Consider the following 20,501-nt stretch of genomic DNA (forward strand, 5'->3'; position numbering starts at 1 on the left):
GTTGAGGGGCTGGTGCCCTCGTCCTCATTTCAGTCAGAAACTCTCCACTTTTGTTTTGGCATCAATCTAGTATGGAGGTGCAGACGCTGGGAAAAATCTTTGTAATTTTCTTTCTCTTTTGAAGGAAGTGAAGGGTTGTCAGGAGTGGAAGCAAGATTATTATTATTCAAAGGAGGAGATTATCCAGCCCAATGAGTCGAACTCGACTCTTACAGACCTGTCCCGATTAACGTCTGGAATAAAAGTATATTTATATGAATGTTATATAAATGAATAAAATAAAGTATACATTGAATGTAATGGATGCAAAATAAATGAATTATGAGGTAAAACTCTATGATTAATAGAAATTTATTTCTTATCTATGAAACCTTTCTTAAAAAAATCCTAAGTTTGTGTTTTCTCGGGGGTAAGGAAGGACATTGCGACTGGTTTATTCCTGTTGATGCTCACTCCTCTCTGGTTCTCGGTGAGGGCATGACTGTTCACAGTCATCCCCGTGTTCCGAGTTTAGGTCGTGGTCCCCGGTGCTGTGGCAGCCACACGCCCTGAAGGGGAAGAAGCGAGCAAAGCGTTCGTCTGGTTCAGACTGCCCAAGCTATGTAATATTTCATCTTGGTTATTTAGCTTGGAATATTATAAATGTTGTCTCACAGGATGTAGATACAGGAGAGGGGGTTCCCAGCCCCCTCTTCCCGTCCCTTTAAGTCGCCTCTTACGACACGCAGGGATAACGTTGGCGCTATTCTAACTTTTATATGCCCCCGCGGCCACAGTACCAGCTGAACTCGGTTGGGTCCCTTGTTAGGCTGGAGGAACGTAGAGAGTAGAGGTCCCCTTTTTTGTTTTTGTTTCATTTGTTGATGTCGGCTACCCCCCAAAATTGGGGGAAGTGCCTGGGTATATGTATGTATTATAAATGTTACTATAGTATAATTATACTTGAAGGTAGACCAGCTATATCAGCTGTTATTTACAAACTATTAAGCTCAAAATTATGAGTAGTTTACTGAGATATTTTGTACTTATTCTACTCTAATCTGCTGTAATGAATTCAGTAAGCAAAATAGGTAATGCTGTGTTGGTTCTATAGTAGGGATATTGCAATAATTATTTACTTTACTTTACTTTGTTTTCCTGGTCCTATCACACAAGGGAACCCTGTCTCTTAAAGGACCTACAAGATCTGTTGGGTCATATAAATTCTTAGGTATTTAGAGTATCACAGCGCATTTTGTGTCTATTGTCGAATCCACATTATCGAAGCACTTGTTAAACAAGAAAGACTCTAGTTTCTTCTTGAAAGTCTTAATATCTTTAGTCTTTCAGATGTTTATTGGCAGCTTGTATAGTCTTGAGGCTGCATGTTTGAAAGCTCACCTACGATAATTTAAACATTATCTGTAACTCTTTTAGGGTTTAGAAGATTCTTTGGCTGCACGATGTGCAACAATTCTCTGGAATATTTTCAATATCCAGTTATGATAACCTAAGAAAAGTAATCAATTGATCCTTTACAAGTGATAAAATTGTAGCCAAGAAGCTTTGAAAAGTATTTTAGTATCTTTACAATATTTGGTTTTATCTAAGCAGTGAAGGTCGTCAACATTTATTCCAAAGGACTGTACTGTTAATGTAGATGAAATATCATTTAAAATGAGACCAATATGTATAATACTAAACAGAGGAAAGAGCTGCACAGCATCTGCAATAATTGTGCCGGTGGCCTGTAAAATTGCCAGTTCAATTAAATGTGGCCCATTAATATTTCCAACATATAGCAATTGGAAAACCCTGTATATTTTCTGAAATAATAATTTTTGCTTTTAAATTACTATTGTTTTCATGTACAGTAATCCCTTGAGGTACGAGTTTAATCCGTTCCGTGACCGAGCTCGTGTTTCAATTTCCTCGTATCTCAGATGATTTTTTCCCATATAAAATAACTGAAAACAAATTAATCCGTTCCCATCCCCTGAAAAAATACCTAAAAATAGTATATTACAGAGGAAAAATATGTTTATAATTGTTGTAATCAGCATCCTACGCTGACAAAATAACAAAGGCTATACAACTGGTTATGAAATGTAACATTATTATGGAGTTCTTACCTTCGAGGAAGATGGTAGCGGCTAATGGCGGTGTGTGCTTAGGAGGAGGAGGAAAAGAGACTTGACGGCAACACGTTCGGTACGCCACACTTTTGTTACACTACGTAACACTTTTGTAACACTACGTAACATAACCTTATTTTTAAATTCAACTTTAAATTTAACTTAAATGAAATTAGCTTACTGTACACACACTTAAAAATAAAATGTTAATTACATTACACTAAATTTAATTCTACATTTTGTTTTCATTTTCATTTTTTTTTACTTTTCTTCTTCCAGCTTGGCTCTTTTTGCCTCTCACCTGCACTTTTTGACGGCCTTTTTAAAAGGAACCTATCTAGGGATGTTTGTTTTTGTCTCCCCTTCAATATGTTGCGAAAATGACGCACGCAAGTGTCGTCACACAAGTCTAACGCACGACCCCTCGCCAACTTGTCTGGGTGACTCTCTTCCATAAAATTAGATTAGAAAACTCCTGCCACTTAGCTAACATGTCTTTGATTTCTGCCGTAGAAAGGCGGCCCTCGTCTTCCACCACCTCCTCGCTACAGAGCTCCTGCAACACCTCGGAATGTGTCATCTCCTGGAGCTCGATCAATTCCTGTGTCGTAAGCTCTTCCAGATGCTCCTCGACAAGGTCGTTCACGTCTTCCTCGTCTACCTCGCCCCATGGACTTTCCAAGAGACACGATTTCATCCATCACAACAGGTTCGGGGTCATCAGGGTCTGTTGTATCGAACCCTTCAAAGTCCCTCTCAGCGACGGAAGCTGGCCACAATTTCTTCCACGCGGAATTAAGAGTTCGTCTTGCGACACCCTGCCATGCATCGTCTATAATTTTCAAACAATGGACGAGGTTGAAATGTTCTTCCCAAAATTCCTGAAGGGTGAGATTGGTGTTGTCTGTTATCGAAGCATTTCTTGAACAAATGCTTCGTGTTCAGTTTTTTAAAGTTGGAAATAATTTGTTGGTCCATGGGCTGGAGGAGTGGCGTGGTGTTGAGCGGGAGATAAAAGGACCTTGGTGAACTGGAATTCATCAAGAATGTCTTCTTAGAGACCAGGAGGGTGACCAGGGCCATTGTCGAGGACCAAGAGACATTTCAATGGCAGGTTTTTCTCAGCAAGTATTTTTTTACTGCCGGACCAAAACACTGATTAACCCATTCTGTGAAGAAATGCCGGGTAACCCAAGCCTTAGCGTTAGCGCGCCACATCACTTGCAGTTTCTCTTTCAAGATCCTTTGGCTCTTGAAAGCACGTGGGTTTTCCGAGTGGTACACCAGCAGGGGGTTGACCTTACAGTCACCGCTGGCATTGGCACACAAGGCTAGAGTTAACCAGTTCTTCATGGGTTTATGGCCCAGTAGTCTCTTCTCCTCTGTCGTGATGAAAGTCCTCCTGGTTATCTTCTTCCAGAAAAGGCCAGTTTCATCGCAGTTGAAGACTTGTTGGGGGATGAAGCAATGTTGGGCAATAACCGAGGCAAAGGTTGTGACGAAGTCCGCCGCGGTTTTCGCGCCCGAACTTGCTGCTTCCCCATGCCTCCCAACTGAGTGTATCCCAGTCCTTTTCTTAAAATTATCCAGCCAGCCACGACTGGCTTTGAAGGTTTCCGCTGGCATCGAAGTCTCCCCTTTCTCGGTTGCTTGCTTCCCTTTCAAGTCCTCGTAGATTCGACTGGCCTTCTCGCATATGATAGAATCGTTCATGCGATCTCCTGCCAACTGTTTCTCCTTTATCCAAATCAAAAGAAGCCTCTCCATCTTGTCGTGAATATCACTACGGAGCTTGGAAAGGATGGTTACTCCTTTGGAAGGCTTGGTGTTCTTTATACCTTCCTCCTGCTTGAGGATGGTACATATAGTTGGCGTGCTCCTCTTGTAATGGCGCGCCAGCTCAGTCACTCGTACGCCACTCATGTTTTGCGATTATTTCATGTTTAATCTCCATTGTCACCATACGATTTTTCTTCTCACTACCCTTATTTGCACTCACTTGCTTTGGAATCATTGTTTATTCACTTAATTCTGCACTGATTCACGTAAAAAAGCAAACAATACGGCCGCTGCTCAGAGATAACTTTACGCGACGGAGATCCGATGGGAAAGACCGAGTGATGCTGTCCTCGTGATCAGCCTCTCGCACACGCGGCCACCTGGCGGCCTCATAGGGAACTACTGTACCTCGTATCTCAAATTTTTCCTCTTATCTCATAATAGAAATTTGCTCGGAACTCTCCTCGTATCTCAATTTTCTCGTATGTTGGGTCGCTCGTATCTCAAGGTATTACTGTATTGTACTTTTCCAAAAAAACAGAATTACAATTCATTAGAAATTTAATGTGTTTTGGTGTTTTGACGTCATTCATAGCTTGCTTTATTACTAAGCATATCAGTACGGTAACCTTGAAATACCAGGTAAGAACTATATAAGTGTCTCTCCTAGACTGTTTTTATTGGTCTTTACTTTAAGATTCTTTGCTTAGGTCCTTTTCTTCTGATTCATTTATTGGTAATCAAGTGACCATATTCGCCAAAACACAAATAGTTAAAAATACAGTACATAATTTTCTACTAAATATAAGTAGTTTACAGTACTGTACATCCTATGCTCTTTCTACCTTAGTCTTAGAGAGCTATGTCATATTACTTCCACAGGTAGTTTTAAATCCGTGTAGTATCATAATAGGTAAAAGTTAGGTATAATTTGACACTTGATGGGTAACCCCAAACTACTGCTTGTTTAGGCCCAGACTATGGAATATTATAAATGTTACTAGGGGATAATTATACTTGAAGGTAGACCAACTATATCAGCTGTTATTTACAAACAATTAAGCTCAAAATTATGAGTAGTGTACAGTAGGGTCCCGAATTATGCGAGAATTTGGTCGATTAATGACCTCGTGTAAATGGAAAATCGCGAATTTCGAAACACACAACTAACAGAAATAATTCCATTGCGGCCATGGCAACTAGCAATTTGCCTATTCAAATGTGTTTACTACCCATTTCCAATACTTTCTTTGTACTATACTGTATTTCTTTATAATATCAAATTGTTCTTGTAAATAAATAAAACATTTAATATACTTTAAAGTTCTAATAACTTGAAAAATGGTTAAAATTACAACCAGGATAGGTGTAAACACCATATATTTCCCGATATAACACAACCCAAAATACAGACAAATTTTAATGTTTGTCATATCTATTGTATAATACAACTGGTGAATAGCAAAACCATCACTCTATAGACTAGCTTGTTGTATGATTGAAAATCCAGAATTATCAAAATAAAGGCGATTTTATATCATGCGTTTCCTAAACACGCTAAAAAGCACAATAGAAAACGACAACCAATGTTTTGTTTACGTTTATCTCTGATCACAACGAAGAAACAGACGTATTTATACATCTGTGTTTTTGAATTGACAGCAATTTTACCAAGTATAGATTATATGTTGAATTTGTTATTACCAATGATCTAATTATTTTTTATTAGAACTTTCAAATAAATGAAATGAATGCCATTTATGAAATGTTTTTCTTTATGATGCCGCCTGAAACGGAAACCTTCCATTTGTTTACGCTCCATCTTCGATCATAATAAACAAACGAATGCATTAAACACACATGATCTAAGTCATAACTAATGATATTACAAACATTTAGTAAACATTATGTTATTACAAATATTTTACTTACCGTATCCATATAAATTCCTAAATTCGTAGCAAAGCTGGAAATTTTTTTTTCCTTATGCGTTTAATCCACAATAGCAAACTGCCGCTAATGACAGAGTGATAACTTACGATAATTCTAAACTGTTACGAAAGATAATTGTCCTTTCCATATCCAAAATACTTTTCCTAACTTCAGTTATAAGTCAACTTGTACCCACCTCAATTATGGATCCATATGCCAAAAGGTAAAAGAAGAAAGTACTAGGCCTATTTTTAAAGTCACCGAACAATTAGGTTACCGCTATAACGTTCGATGAGAGAGAGAGAGAGAGAGAGAGAGAGAGAGAGAGAGAGAGATGGTTTTAAAGTACTAAACAATAAATATGATAGGTTATAACACATTGGTGTTTATGTAATATTAACTGTATAGATGGTTTGAATAAGTTAAGAAATGGTGTAAACAATTCTTTGTTATTGTATTCGCGCGGAAGCTAGACATCAGCTGATGTGATCACAGCCAAAAGTAAAACAAAAATAAGTTAGCAATACTCGATTTTTAAAACACACCCGAAATTTAACAACATAAGTTCATGTTTTATTATAGCGCAATTGACATTTAAAGAGTAAAAATTTTCTGGAATAGAATGGTGTTTCCTAAAAAATAGTGGTTTGCGGACGAAATCTGTTACCGTATTTTAAGCTATGATTGAAATGGATGTATACACGGTATAATTTTTTCGTTTTGTATTTAATTGACACTTCAAGAAAACCGATTTTGGTTTTTTCATCTATTTGTAAGTATTGTATAACGAGAGAGAGAGAGAGAGAGAGAGAGAGAGAGAGAGAGAGAGAGAGAGAGAGAGAGAGAGAGAGAGAGAGATATTATGACGCAGAAGGTTACAGACCTAGAACAGGGGAGGATGAAGGTGGGGGGAGTTATGAGATAGGCTGGGTGGACTCGCAGGGGAGACGGTAGGAGACGGGGGAAGGGGGGATTTGGTTGCCAGTGGCTAAAAATAGATTCTGAAAGACGGTAAAGGGAAAAACGAATCCCATCGAATAAACAGAATAAGGAAAGGGAATAAGATCCAGAGGAATAATAGATATAATGGAATGAAAATGACTAGATGGTGTTAGTTGTGATAAGAATAATTTAGATATTTGAAATAAGAGTGTCTGAGGAGGTATAGAAGGAATTCGTGATAAATATAGAGGAATATCAAAGGATACAGTTAGTTTGCATTAAAGGGTTTGTTATCGTTTATCGGCAGTGAAAAGCCTAAACTTCGGTAACGAGTCGTCAATATTTTGTCATATTTTAAACAGTATACATTTGATTTGCAAACATTGGTTTTGTAGAGTAGACGGTAAAATAAACTCTAGAGAGAGAGAGAGAGAGATTTGATGGCAGAAATCCCCCCTCTCTCTCTCTCTCTCGATTTTATTTTACCGTCTACTCTACAAAACCAATGTTTGCAAATCAAATGTATACTGTTTAAAATATGACAAAATATTGACGACTCGTTACCGATGTTTAGGCTATTCACTGCCGATAAACGAACCCAGTTTACTCGTGAAAACCTTGAACGCCCAGAGGGAAAAATAAGGCTTTTAAATATACTGTACTAAACAAAAATAATGCTTTAATATACCATCATTAACACTACCATTACAATTTTCGTAAGGTTGGAGAAAGATAAAGATTGCCGAGAACGTAACCACATTTCTGTTTACATTTTGTCAGCTGGACTCGCACAGTTAACAGTTGATTTCATTGTTGATGTGGAATTTTATCCTTAAATAGGCTATTCATTATGAAATTATGTTAATGAAATGTAATGTTGATATTGTTTTGTAACATTTATTATAAATCACCGTATTTAGGGCTACCAATATACTTAAAAAGACAATAGATTTGATACATTTTGTAGTGCTTGACTCGCGAACTTTGAACAGCCTCGCCGATACAGAAAATTTATTTTTGAAAAATAGCGATCGCGGAAAAGGGGAATCGTGTAATTCGAACACGCTTAATTCGGGACCCTACTGTACTGAGGTCGTTTGTACTTCTTTTACTCTAATCTGCTGTAATGGATTTAGTAAGAAAAATAGTGAGGCTATACAGTACACAGTATATGTATCGTATCACTACTTTTGAATATTATCCTTTAGTTTTTTTTCATTTATGCAATCTTGACTTTTTTCCATGCAACTTTTCTCAGAAACACTTGGTTTTTGCTGTAAAAAACAAAAAAAAGTTTTTCTTAATCTTCCCATATTAGTGGAACCTAACATCAGTGTGTAATGTTGACAACACTTATACTTTTTTAGTCTAAATTTTGAATCTACCAAAAATGTCTAATAGTAGCCATCTCGTGACGTAAGTCTCTATTATTGTTATTATTATAATTACTACCTAAGCTACAACCCTAGTTGGAAAAGCAGGATGCTATAAGCCCAAGGGCTCCAACAAGGAACAGTAGTCCAGTGAGGAAAAGAAATAAGGAAATAAATAGAATAAAAGAGAAGTAATGATTAAAATAAAACACTTTTAAGAATAATAACAGCATTAAAATAATATATATAAACTGTTGAAAGAGATATGTCAGCCTGCTTGACATAAAAACATACGCTGCCAATTTGAACTTTTGAAATACCACCGATTCAAACTACCCAATTAGGAAGATATTTCCACAACTTGGCCACAGCTGGAATAAAACTTCTATTACAGTGAACCCTCGTTTATCGCGGTAGATAGGTTCCAGTCGCGGCCGCGATAGGTGAAAATCCGCGAAGTAGTGACACCATATTTACCTATTTATTCAACATGTATATTCAGACTTTTAAAACCTTCCCTTGTACGTAGTACTGTTAACAAACTATCCTTTAATGTACAGAACACTTAATGCATGTGCTACAGTACCCTAAACTAAAACAGGCACAAATATTAAAGGTGATTTTATATCATGCATTTCCCAAACATGCTAAAAAGCACGATAAAAAATGGCAACCAATGTTTTGTTTACATTTATCTCTGATCATAATGTAGAAACAAACTGGAGGTAGAGCTTTGCTTATTACCCAGACATATTTCCCATACTTTTCCCTTAGAACTACATCACATCTTCCTACTTTAGATATATAGATATATATATATATATATATATATATATATATATATATATATATATATATATGTGTGTGTGTGTGTGTATATATATATATATATATATTTATATGTATACACATATACATACCTACATATATACATAAATACATGCATACATATATATATATATATATATATATATATATATATATATATATATATATATATATTACTGTATATATATGGGTTATGGAAAAAATCCGCGAAGTGGTGAATCCGCGATGGTCGAACCGCGAAGTAGCGAGGGTTCACTGTACAAGATCTTTCGGTTAATTACAGACTTTAATTTGAATTCCAGGTTTACCAGCATCCTGATCAGTTCCTCTTCAAGCCTGATGATGAGCAGATGTACCTTTTTTTCTTGAAACGCGTTGCAATTTAACCCTTTTACCCCCGGGCTCTTTGGAAATTTCCAACCCTTAACCCCCAAGGGGTTATTTTTTCCCCAGCACATTTTACAGTATATATTTTTTAAATTGCTCTAACAGCCTTAATTTTGGTCATAGAGAGGTCAGGTTGGTCTCATTCTCTTGGAAAATGCCTGAATTTTCTCAAAAAATTATTAAAAATATGAAAAAAATAATTTTTATAGCCTTTTTTTGCAAGGACGTACCGGTACGTCCATGGGGGTAAAGGGATGAGTTTTGTGGAACGTACCAGTACGTCCTTTGGGGGTAAAAGGGTTAACCTCGCTACCTGAATACAGAAAGGAAAAGATCACCGAACCCTGGAATCCTTTTGGAAGAGTTGAACCTAAACTATTAGGAAGTTTAACATGCTGATCTGTGCTGGCTGTGACATTGGTTATATTGGCTCTTTATTTACAGTGAAACAGGCAAGCAGTGGCATACTTTCAGATTTTTCCTTGTGGGATTCAAGGATTTAGGGTTTAGAACTTATAGTATGGATTTGGTGGTGAGAAAAACAAATCCTATCAGCTGAGGCGGATTCTTGACATAGAAAATGCTGGGGATATTAAGTCATCAGGTATTCGTTTGTTTTGATAATTTCCCCGTTGGATAAACTTTTGAAACCTAGCATATTGAATCAGTGCATTTACTGTAATGCTTGGAAAACATTGTGATCTTTGCTTCATCAAAGAACTGTTCTGAATGAATAGAAAAAGGGGATTGGAACTAAAAGAGATTTATGTTATTTATGTTATTACTGAACCTACGAGCTTATTCAGCATTGCACCTATCAATCAAAGGAAAATACAACAGGGACTTTTTTTGTTGCTTTAAATTAACTTCTTTATCACGTGGCTCTTCAGAACCTAGTGACCGGTATGCAAGCGATGTGCCTTCGCCCTACCCGATAACGCTTTCACTTTTACTAACCAGAGGATAAAGCACGTTGCACTCTGTCAGTTCCTCGGGGCTTTAGGACCAAAGGAAAATCCTTGATCACTCCTCCCTTCTCCTCCCTTCTCCTCCCTTCAATCTCTTTAGGTTACACTCCTAGTTCTGTTCTCAGTCCTGATCATGCATGTTTTGGGTGGAAAGAAAAATAACACACTCCTGATGGAATTATCTAGAACTCCTTTCTCGAGAGGAAGGTAGAATCTGAGATTTTCTATGCCTCTGACTCCCAACCTCAGTCCATTGCCAGGCAAGGCAGAGATTCCTGATAACAAGTGATCGTTTGCCTATCATCTTGCACTCATTTGTGAGTGCAATCTCCTTCGGGTTGTTTCCCTAGCTCCTGTCAAAGTGATATTGTCATTTTTGCACATCAAGCATCAAAGAAGTCGATTGAATGACCATGGTCTGAACTTGTTAATATAGTCTTGAACAGAATGAATTTACAGATCTCTGGTCCTGAGAATTCACTGCGGTCTATTCAGTAAAAGAATTATCTCGACATCTGTTTTTGATGTTAATAGTTTATATATGACATTGTTACTGTTTTTAGAATGATTTATTGTTAATTTGTTCTCATTAATTTCCTTATTTCCTTTCCTCGCTGGTCTATTTTTCCCTATTGGAGCCCTTGGGCTTATAGCATCTTGCTTTTCCAACTAGGGTTGTAGCTTGGCTAGTAATAATAATAATGATAATACAGAGGATTTTCTACATGCCCGACAGTGTGAGCCTCTCTCTTCCCACTGATCCCACAGTTTCTGCGTTGACAGTGGGTTTTTCTTGGGGGAGAGACTCAAGACTGAGGGCTCAGTCTCCTAAGTTTTAGAGTCTCCTACCATGGAAACCTTCCATTATCAGTCTCCAGGCAGCTTCCTGGATCGACCAGTGCTCCGGCGCAGTTGCCAACTTCGCCACTATTTCAGTATCCCTCCTACTGAAGAGGGGGGATGCTGCTGTTCCAGTCAGCTTCCTGGATTGGCCAGTGCTCCGGCGCAGTTGCCAACTTCGCCACTATTTCAGTATCCCTCCTACTGAAGAGGGGGGATGCTGCGGTTTCTTAAGTCTCCTGGCTAGTTGGACAAGAAGTAGTGTTTACACTGAAAACTACGTCCCTCTTTCCTTGGTGGGACATGAGGCGACGTTGGAGTTACCTTAAGGGCTCAGTCCCCTCAAGGGCAGTTACTGCAAGACCAGTCTGTCATACCTTCAGTATTGGCTTTGAAGAGTTTCTGGCTGCCTGCAAAGCCCGATCAGGACCTCTGGCTACCTTCCCCCCTCATAGTTCCCCCCCCAAATGGATGAACATTAGACTGAGAAAAGTACTGTACCCAGTTCTATTAATATTATTATTATTGTTACTAGCTAAGCTACAACCCTAGTTGGAAAAGCAGAATGCTATAAGCCCAGGGGCTCCAACAAGGAAAATAACTCGGTGAGAAAAGGAAACATGGAAAAAGAGATTAGCTTAAGAAAAGTAACATCAAAATAATATCTCCTATATAAACTATAAAAAACTTTAACAAAACAAGAGGGAGAGAACTAGGATAGAATAGTGTGCTCGAGAGTACCCTCAAGCAAGAGAACTCTAACCCAAGACAGTGGAAGACCATGGTACAGAGGCTATGGCACTACCCAAAACTAGAGAACAGTGGTTTGATTTTGGAGTGTCCCTCTCCTAGAAGAGCTGCCTACCATAGCTAAAGAGTCTCTTCTTACATTTAAATACACAGCAGCTAGCTGTCGCGTGCTGCATAAGTAAAATAAGTTATTTTGTGTCATATGAATAAACACTTATTAGTTTATTCCTCTTTGATGTCAAAAATGTTTTTATCATTTTTTATATATAAAGAAATTCACATTGTGTTCTTATTAAATAGTCATTACTGTAGTTTAGAATTGAAAGGTCTGCTTAACCCTTTTACCCCCAAAGGACGTACTGGTACGTTTCACAAAAGCCATCCCTTTACCCCCATGGACGTACCGGTACGTCCTTGCAAAAAAATGCTATAAAAATTTTTTTTTCATATTTTTGATAATTTTTTGAAAAAAAATCAGGCATTTTCAAAGAGAATGAGACCAACCTGACCTCTCTATGACAAAAATTTAGGCTGTTAGAGCAATTTAAAAAATATATACTGCAAAATGTGCTGGGAAAAAATAACCCCTTGGGGGTTAAGGGTTGGAAATTTCCAAATAGCCTGGGGGTAAAAGGGTTAAAACAAGTTACCAAAATATAAATAATTTTAGGAAAATTACAACATTAAACATAGTTTTTTTCATTGCAGATAACTCGGACCATGGTGAACAGGGCATTTGTATGAAGAGGAACTATTCTGGTATTCGTGCCTTTTTTAATGGAATGTGTACTCTTCGGATATAATTACCAAACCTCAAAGGTACTTAAGAAAATCTAGTTATCGTTTATCTCAATGTATAAGGCGACTTACAGAGAAGTCGACCCCCAAAATCTCAAGTTATTTTTTTTATTTTGGTTAATATGCGAGGAACAAGTTGATTTTTAGAATATGAAATACTTGAGTGATTGGTTAGCTATAGCAGTAGCATTTGGGCAGAAGCAAGTCATGATTTGTAAACGTAAAATAAACTAATGAAGTTAATTGAAATATCATTACTTTGACTGAAGAAAATTCTGGTTTTGAGAAAGTTGAAATACAACAAAACATTCGTCTAAGATCCGTCATTTAAACATTACTGTTAAAATTTACATGCTCGCCTTCTCCATTGTTATAAATGCTATGAATTTGAGCACATTAATAAATGTTTGTAATTTATATCACATAAAATACTGAGCATTAATTAAAAGATATCAGCGTGTTATAACAAATTTTTTTCTACTTATATGAAATATATACGGTATTTTCAGCATAAATCTCTTTAAAAATGACAAGATAGATTCCATTTTCTGCACTCTTTCAATCGTAACTTGAACGTGAACAAAGGCGTGTTCATGTGGGTAACGTTCCAAAAAGTAACAAGCTGTTATTTGTATGAACCTTTTGCATCATATGATGATTGTTGTAATTTTGAAGAGTTTAAATACCATTACTATTTTGATTTTATTTTAGTGTGAAATAAAGATTTGATGTTACCTTGAATGGTGCTACTCAACAAGTCTGTAATATAAAAAGGTTAGTGTGAAAACACCCACAAAATATCTCATTCCGTACCTTGGCGATCAGCTGATCGGAGGTTTTACAAATGGCTGCAAGATGTTTACATTTTTATGTCTTTTATTATTATTATTATTATTATTATTATTATTATTACTAGGTAAGCTACAACCATAGTTGGAAAAGCAAGCTGCTATAGCCCAAGGGCTCCAGCAGGGAAAAATAGCACAGTGAGGAAAGGAAATAAGGAAATAAATAAACAATATAAGAAGTAATGAACAATTAAAATAAAATGTTTTTGAAAACAATAACATTAAAACAGATATACTGTATAAACTATGAAAAGACTTATGTCAGCTTGTTTAATGTAAGAACATTTGCTGCAGATTTGAACTTTTGAAGTTCCACTGATTCAACTACTCGATTAGGAAGATCATTCCACGACTTGGTCACAGCTGGAATAAAACTTTTTCTCTTGGATCGATAGCATTTTATAGGAGAATTTTTAGGTATTGGTAATTCGATTACATTATTAGTGTTGTATTCGAATGTGAATTTTTTAAAATAAAAGTACTTAGATCGGTAGTTACTAAACTGAGGCTGTCGTCGGTAATAGTCTTGGGTTAGGACTGGTTCCATTTACCAATATGCCACAAGATTTAAAGGTTTGCATTTTGCTACTGTCATATAAAATAACCCTAGATTTAGGTGGAATTTTGTGTGGCTAAAAGGAAACATACGCATATATACGGTATTACACCAATATGAAATTTCTGCTTGTTTTTCAAAAAATCTAAGACATCCATAATCCTTATAATTCTCTATGATAACCTCCTGACCAAATGATTTTCCTTTAAGAAATGCGACAGTTACCCATAGGTCACTTCATTCCTGTTGGTACAACTTTTATTGTTCATTGGTTGACACTCGTTCATCAGAAGAGCCCTGTGATAGTTTATGAATTGGATTCTGGTCATACTCGATTATTTACTAAGATTTTTTAACCCTTTTACCCCCAGGCTATTTGGAAATTTCCAACCCTTAACCCCCAGGGGGTTATTTTTTCCCCAGCATATTTGGCAGTATATTTTTTTTTTAATTGCTCTAACAGCCTTAATTTTTGTCATAGAGAGGTCAGGTTGGTCTCATTCTCTTGGAAAATGCCTGAATTTTCTCAAAAAATTATCAAAAATACGAAAAAAAATAAAAATTTTATAGCATTTTTTTGCAAGGACGTACCGGTACGTCCATGGGGGTAAAGGGATGGCTTTTGTGAAACGTACCAGTACATCCTTTGGGGGTAAAAGGGTACCCCAAGTGATGCCTTCATTCTTTTTTTCTCAACCCGAGTTTATTCCCATTTATTTCAATTGTTCCTAATACTATTTTAAGGTCCGACCATTTAGTTAAAGAATATACAAATATGTTATGAACGTCAAATGTGGAAGAAGCGAGGAAGGGAAGATAAGAAATGCAAAATGAATGACGTATAATGGTAGAAGTAATGTTGTGCTAGAAACTGAAGAGATGTTTCTTTAGAAAATGATTTTACTGAAATTTTTTATGTTTCGAGTTATATACTTTATTTATTCCGGGCTCAAACACTAGTTTCTTTTTAGATAAAAGCATCGTTTTCATAATTATGGATTTAAGGTGCAGTGTAAGAGATATTATACAGTGAGAGAGAGAGAGAGAGAGAGAGAGAGAGAGAGAGAGAGAGAGAGAGAGAGAGAGAGGGGGGGGGGGGCACTGTAGATGTCACGTAAATTTTGTGCATTTCATTTGCCTCCCAGCTGTATCAATTTTTTTTTTTTTTTCACTCCTTGGTCACTTCCGAACTAGTTGTCCACCTTCCTTAATATTGCATGATTATTTTTACCTTGGAAGATGGTAAATAAAACCATTTGAAATAATAATAGTAATAAGAATGATTATAATGACAATGGTATTATTAAAGATAAGGATAATCAAGTGAATGTTTGAGAATTTTGAAAATTCCATCAATATTTTTCTGGGCGAGTTTATGTAAATTATACTGTTATTTGAGGTTCTTAGAAAATTATGTATTTCATAATGTAGGGCAAAGGTTCCAAAATATCTATTACTAAATAACGACTTCATTTCAGGTTCTTGATGCAGACCACATCAATCAACTAATAGCAACTCTCGGCAAGACAGATCCAATCCGTTGTGGTGTGTAGTGGCTCATCATCGTCTCCTCCTACGCCAAAGGCCTCGATCAGATTTCGCCAGTCATCAGTATAGGGACTTGTGACATTTTATTATTATCTGATTGTGTTCTTACCTAGTTAATTTGCTATATAGTACATCCTTGCAGCTGCTTCTCCAATTCAATGCTGTTTTGTGATCTTGTGCTCCTCTTCCAGTCCCCCCTGAACTTGGTTTTCAATCATCTCTTTATTCCTCTCTTGAACTTTCTAAATATTTTCAATGCCTCTTCCTTATTAGTTTGGTAATTCCAATCCATCTTCAGTGTCTCTTCCCGCTGTAATCTGGCTATGACATATTAGAGGCATATCTTTACAAAGTCTCCTCCAGTTTACTTGCCTATGTTATAGTTGCATAGAGTAGTATTGTACATAACCCATTGTAAGTGTTTTCTCTGTCATTTGAGACACCTTTTCATCTCCGTGTAGTCTAGCAATTTGGCCCCATTTCATATAATCTGTTCTATTTTTTTCTGCCCTCTCATCACCTGCCCATCAGCACACTGCATTGCAAAGGTAACAAATTCTTGAATTCTTCCAAGCTTTCCACCTATAGCAGTACTGTCCTTCACTTCTCTCTCCTCTTCCTTCATTATTTCAATACATTTTCGGCTTCAAAAATCTTACTTGATGTACATTATGAGTCTAGAGCACCCCATGCCTATGGCACCATCTGTAATGTTTGGTAAACAATTGCATGAGCCACTGTCCTGATTTTTCCGATCGGCAAAAGAATGGTTCCGCTTGCCTTAATTTTCAGTCTTCCATCTTCCATTCCACTCTTTAGACAAATTATCATATTCACTCTCTTCCTTAAAGCAGCTCCCAGGGCTTGTTTTCTGCAATACTTTATAACTTCTTTCATTTATTATGATGAAAAGTACACCTAGAACACCACTGCTTGACTTAGATTCTTCTAATTTTATCTACCACTATTTTTACTCTAGATTGAGCAATATTACTAGCTTACTGAGTATGCACGCAACCCTCTGCCTTCTAGTATTTTATCAAACTCCCCCAGAAGATTTGCAATTATGTAGTATAATCTCTTCCTTTTTACATGGTTTTTATTCTGTAATTACTTCACTAATTTTTTTTTTTTTTTTTTTTAAATACATATTTTTGGGGTTGAAGTACTGTGTGGTCTGCAAGGACTTTTCTGTGAGGGACTAAAACAGGGAATCCGGTATGACCAATTATCAAAGATATATTATCCTTCTGCTCTATGGGTCAGTGTATCAATATGCAAACCACAGACTCAGTGAGTATAGTTGAGACCTGCAAGCTCAGGCATCAAGGCTAAAATCACTGACAGTCTTTTCTCAGAGAGACTGTAATGTTTAGAACGCTTCCACAAGGCTAAAATCACTGCCATTCTTTTCTTAGAGAGACTCTGTAATGTTTACAACGCTTCCACAAGGCTAAATCACTGCCAAATCTTTTCTCAGCCTCTGTAATGTTTACAACGCCTTCACAAGGATAAAATCACAGCCATTCTTTTCTCAGACAGCCTTTGTAATGTTTACAAGGCTTCCACAAGGCTAATATCACTGCCAAAACTTTTCTCAGCCTCTATATTGTTTACAACGCTTCCACAAGGCTAAAATCACTGCCATTCTTTTCTTAGAGAGACTCTGTAATGTTTACAACGCTTCCACAAGGCTAAATCACTGCCAAATCTTTTCTCAGCCTGTGTAATGTTTACAACGCTTCCACAAGGCTAAAATCACTGCCATTCTTTTCTTAGAGAGACTCTGTAATGTTTACAACGCTTCCACAAGGCTAAATCACTGCCAAATCTTTTCTCAGCCTGTGTAATGTTTACAAGGCTTCCACAAGGCTAAAATCACTGCCATTCTTTTCTTAGAGAGACTCTGTAATGTTTACAACGCTTCCACAAGGCTAAATCACTGCCAAATCTTTTCTCAGCCTGTGTAATGTTTACAACGCTTCCACAAGGCTAAAATCACAGCCATTCTTTTCTCAGACAGCCTTTGTAATGTTTACAAGGCTTCTACAAGGCTAAAATCACAGCCATTCTTTTCTCAGACAGCCTTTGTAATGTTTACAAGGCTTCCACAAGGCTAAAATCACTGACATTCTTTTCTCAGAGTCTCTATTTGAACTTGCCACAGCACCTCGGAAGCCGAACGTCGTCTGCTACGAGTGACGTCCTGCTCTACGTTCTAGAAAAGAACCATTGTTACAGTTATCGTCAGTGTACCTACGTCACAACCACCGTTCTTTTGTCAGCTGTCGGAAGTATATGTATTTTCTGCATACGTGTCTGCTGCGCTTTTAAGCACGTTATTAACCCTTTTACCCTCAAAGGACGTACTAGTACGTTTCACAAAACACATCCCTTTAGCCCCATGGACGTACCGGTACGTCCTTGCAAAAAACTGCTATTTAAAATTTTTTTTTGGATATTTTTGATAATTTTTTGAGAAACATCAGGCATTTTCCAAAAGAATGAGACCAACCTGACCTCTCTATGACCAAAATTAAGGCTGTCAGAGCAATTTAAAAAATATATATTGCAAAATGTGCTTGAAAAAAAGTAACCCCTGGGGGTTAAGGGTTGGAAAGTTCCAAATAGCCTGGGGGTAAAAGGGTTAAGTACCTGTATTCAGATTTTCTCTTTTGTGCATTATTTTGTGATATATTACATTTATTATAGCACTCCCATTCCTTAATTGTTTGGTTCTTTACCTTGACGGCTCACCGGTTCAGCCGGTGTTACTGTTCGTGCATGCTTTCCTAACCAGTTAGGTTCACTATGTATTGTTGCTTTTTTATAACATCCATTCCTTTTGCCACTCTTTCATTGCCCATGACTTGTGTTGTCTTAGCCGGTACTCTCAGGCATACCTTGCTGGAGTGGAAATGCATTTCCCAGCCTCCCACATTGGGTATATTTCCTGAGAGGAGGGGCCTGTCCATTCAGCCCCCTGTCATACAGGTTTTATCCATCCATATTCCTCTGACAATGTTTACAACGCTTCCACAAGGCTAAAATCACAGCCATTCTTTTCTCAGACAGCCTTTGTAATGTTTACAAGGCTTCTACAAGGCTAAAATCACAGCCATTCTTTTCTCAGACAGCCTTTGTAATGTTTACAAGGCTTCCACAAGGCTAACATCACTGCCATTCTTTTCTCAGAAAGCCTTTGTAATGTTTACAAGGCTTCTACAAGACTAAAAGCACTGCCATTCTTTTCTCAGACAGCCTTTGTAATGTTTACAACGCTTCCACAAGGCTAAAATCACTGCCATTCTTTTCTCAGACAGCCTTTGTAATGTTTACAAGGCTTCTACAAGGCTAAAATCACTGCCATTCTTTTCTCAGACAGCCTTTGTAATGTTTACAAGGCTTCCACAAGGCTAAAATCACTGCCAAAACTTTTCTCAGCCTCTATATTGTTTACAAGGCTTCCACAAGGCTAACATCACTGCCATTCTTTTCTCAGAAAGCCTTTGTAATGTTTACAAGGCTTCTACAAGACTAAAAGCACTGCCATTCTTTTCTCAGACAGTCTTTGTAATGTTTACAAGGCTTCTACAAGGCTAAAATCACTGTCATTCTTTTCTCAGACAGCCTTTGTAATGTTTACAAGGCTTCCACAAGGCTAAAATCACTGCCATTCATTTCTCTGACAGCCTTTATAATGTTTACAACGCTTCCACAAGGCTAAAATCACTGCCATTCTTTTCTCAGACAGCCTTTGTAATGTTTACAAGGCTTCTACAAGGCTAAAATCACTGCCATTCTTTTCTCAGACAGCCTTTGTAATGTTTACAAGGCTTCTACAAGGCTAAAATCACTGCCATTCTTTTCTCAGACAGCCTTTGTAATGTTTACAAGGCTTCTACAAGGCTAAAATCACTGTCATTCTTTTCTCAGAAAGCCTTTGTAATGTTTACAAGGCTTCCACAAGGCTAAAATCACTGACATTCTTTTCTCAGACAGCCTTTGTAATGTTTACAAGGCTTCTACAAGGCTAAAATCACTGCCATTCTTTTCTCAGACAGCCTTTGTAATGTTTACAAGGCTTCTACAAGGCTAAAATCACTGCCATTCTTTTCTCAGACAGCCTTTGTAATGTTTACAAGGCTTCTACAAGGCTAAAATCACTGCCATTCTTTTCTCAGACAGCCTTTGTAATGTTTACAAGGCTTCTACAAGGCTAAAATCACTGTCATTCTTTTCTCAGACAGCCTTTGTAATGTTTACAAGGCTTCCACAAGGCTAAAATCACTGACATTCTTTTCTCAGACAGCCTTTGTAATGTTTACAAGGCTTCTACAAGGCTAAAATCACAGCCATTCTTTTCTCAGACAGCCTTTGTAATGTTTACAAGGCTTCCACAAGGCTAAAATCACTGACATTCTTTTCTCAGACAGCCTTTGTAATGTTTACAAGGCTTCTACAAGGCTAAAATCACTGCCATTCTTTTCTCAGACAGCCTTTGTAATGTTTACAAGGCTTCTACAAGGCTAAAATCACTGCCATTCTTTTCTCAGACAGCCTTTGTAATGTTTACAAGGCTTCTACAAGGCTAAAATCACTGCCATTCTTTTCTCAGACAGCCTTTGTAATGTTTACAAGGCTTCTACAAGGCTAAAATCACTGTCATTCTTTTCTCAGACAGCCTTTGTAATGTTTACAAGGCTTCCACAAGGCTAAATCACTGCCAAATCTTTTCTCAGCCTCTATATTGTTTACCACGCTTCTACAAGGCTATAATCACTGGGTTTACCTTCCCCCTTTGCAAAAATATCCACCTCCCAAATAAATCGCGTGCC

The 20,501-nt window shown here is 37.2% G+C and overlaps 1 long non-coding RNA gene across 1 annotated transcript in view; it reads left to right on the forward strand.

Annotated features, from left to right (window-relative positions):
* The window catches only part of LOC137650656 (uncharacterized), a 42,725-nt gene extending 25,203 nt beyond the window's left edge, over positions 1–17,522 (forward strand). Inside the window, exons 6-7 of the long non-coding RNA XR_011046026.1 lie at positions 12,622–12,732; positions 15,594–17,522. This is a non-coding gene — a long non-coding RNA (uncharacterized lncRNA). The remainder of the gene's footprint in view (positions 1–12,621; positions 12,733–15,593) is intronic.
* The last annotated feature ends 2,979 nt before the right edge of the window (positions 17,523–20,501 follow it).

This window comes from Palaemon carinicauda, chromosome 12, assembly GCF_036898095.1.
Source record: "Palaemon carinicauda isolate YSFRI2023 chromosome 12, ASM3689809v2, whole genome shotgun sequence".
In the NCBI taxonomy this organism is placed as follows: domain Eukaryota; kingdom Metazoa; phylum Arthropoda; class Malacostraca; order Decapoda; family Palaemonidae; genus Palaemon; species Palaemon carinicauda.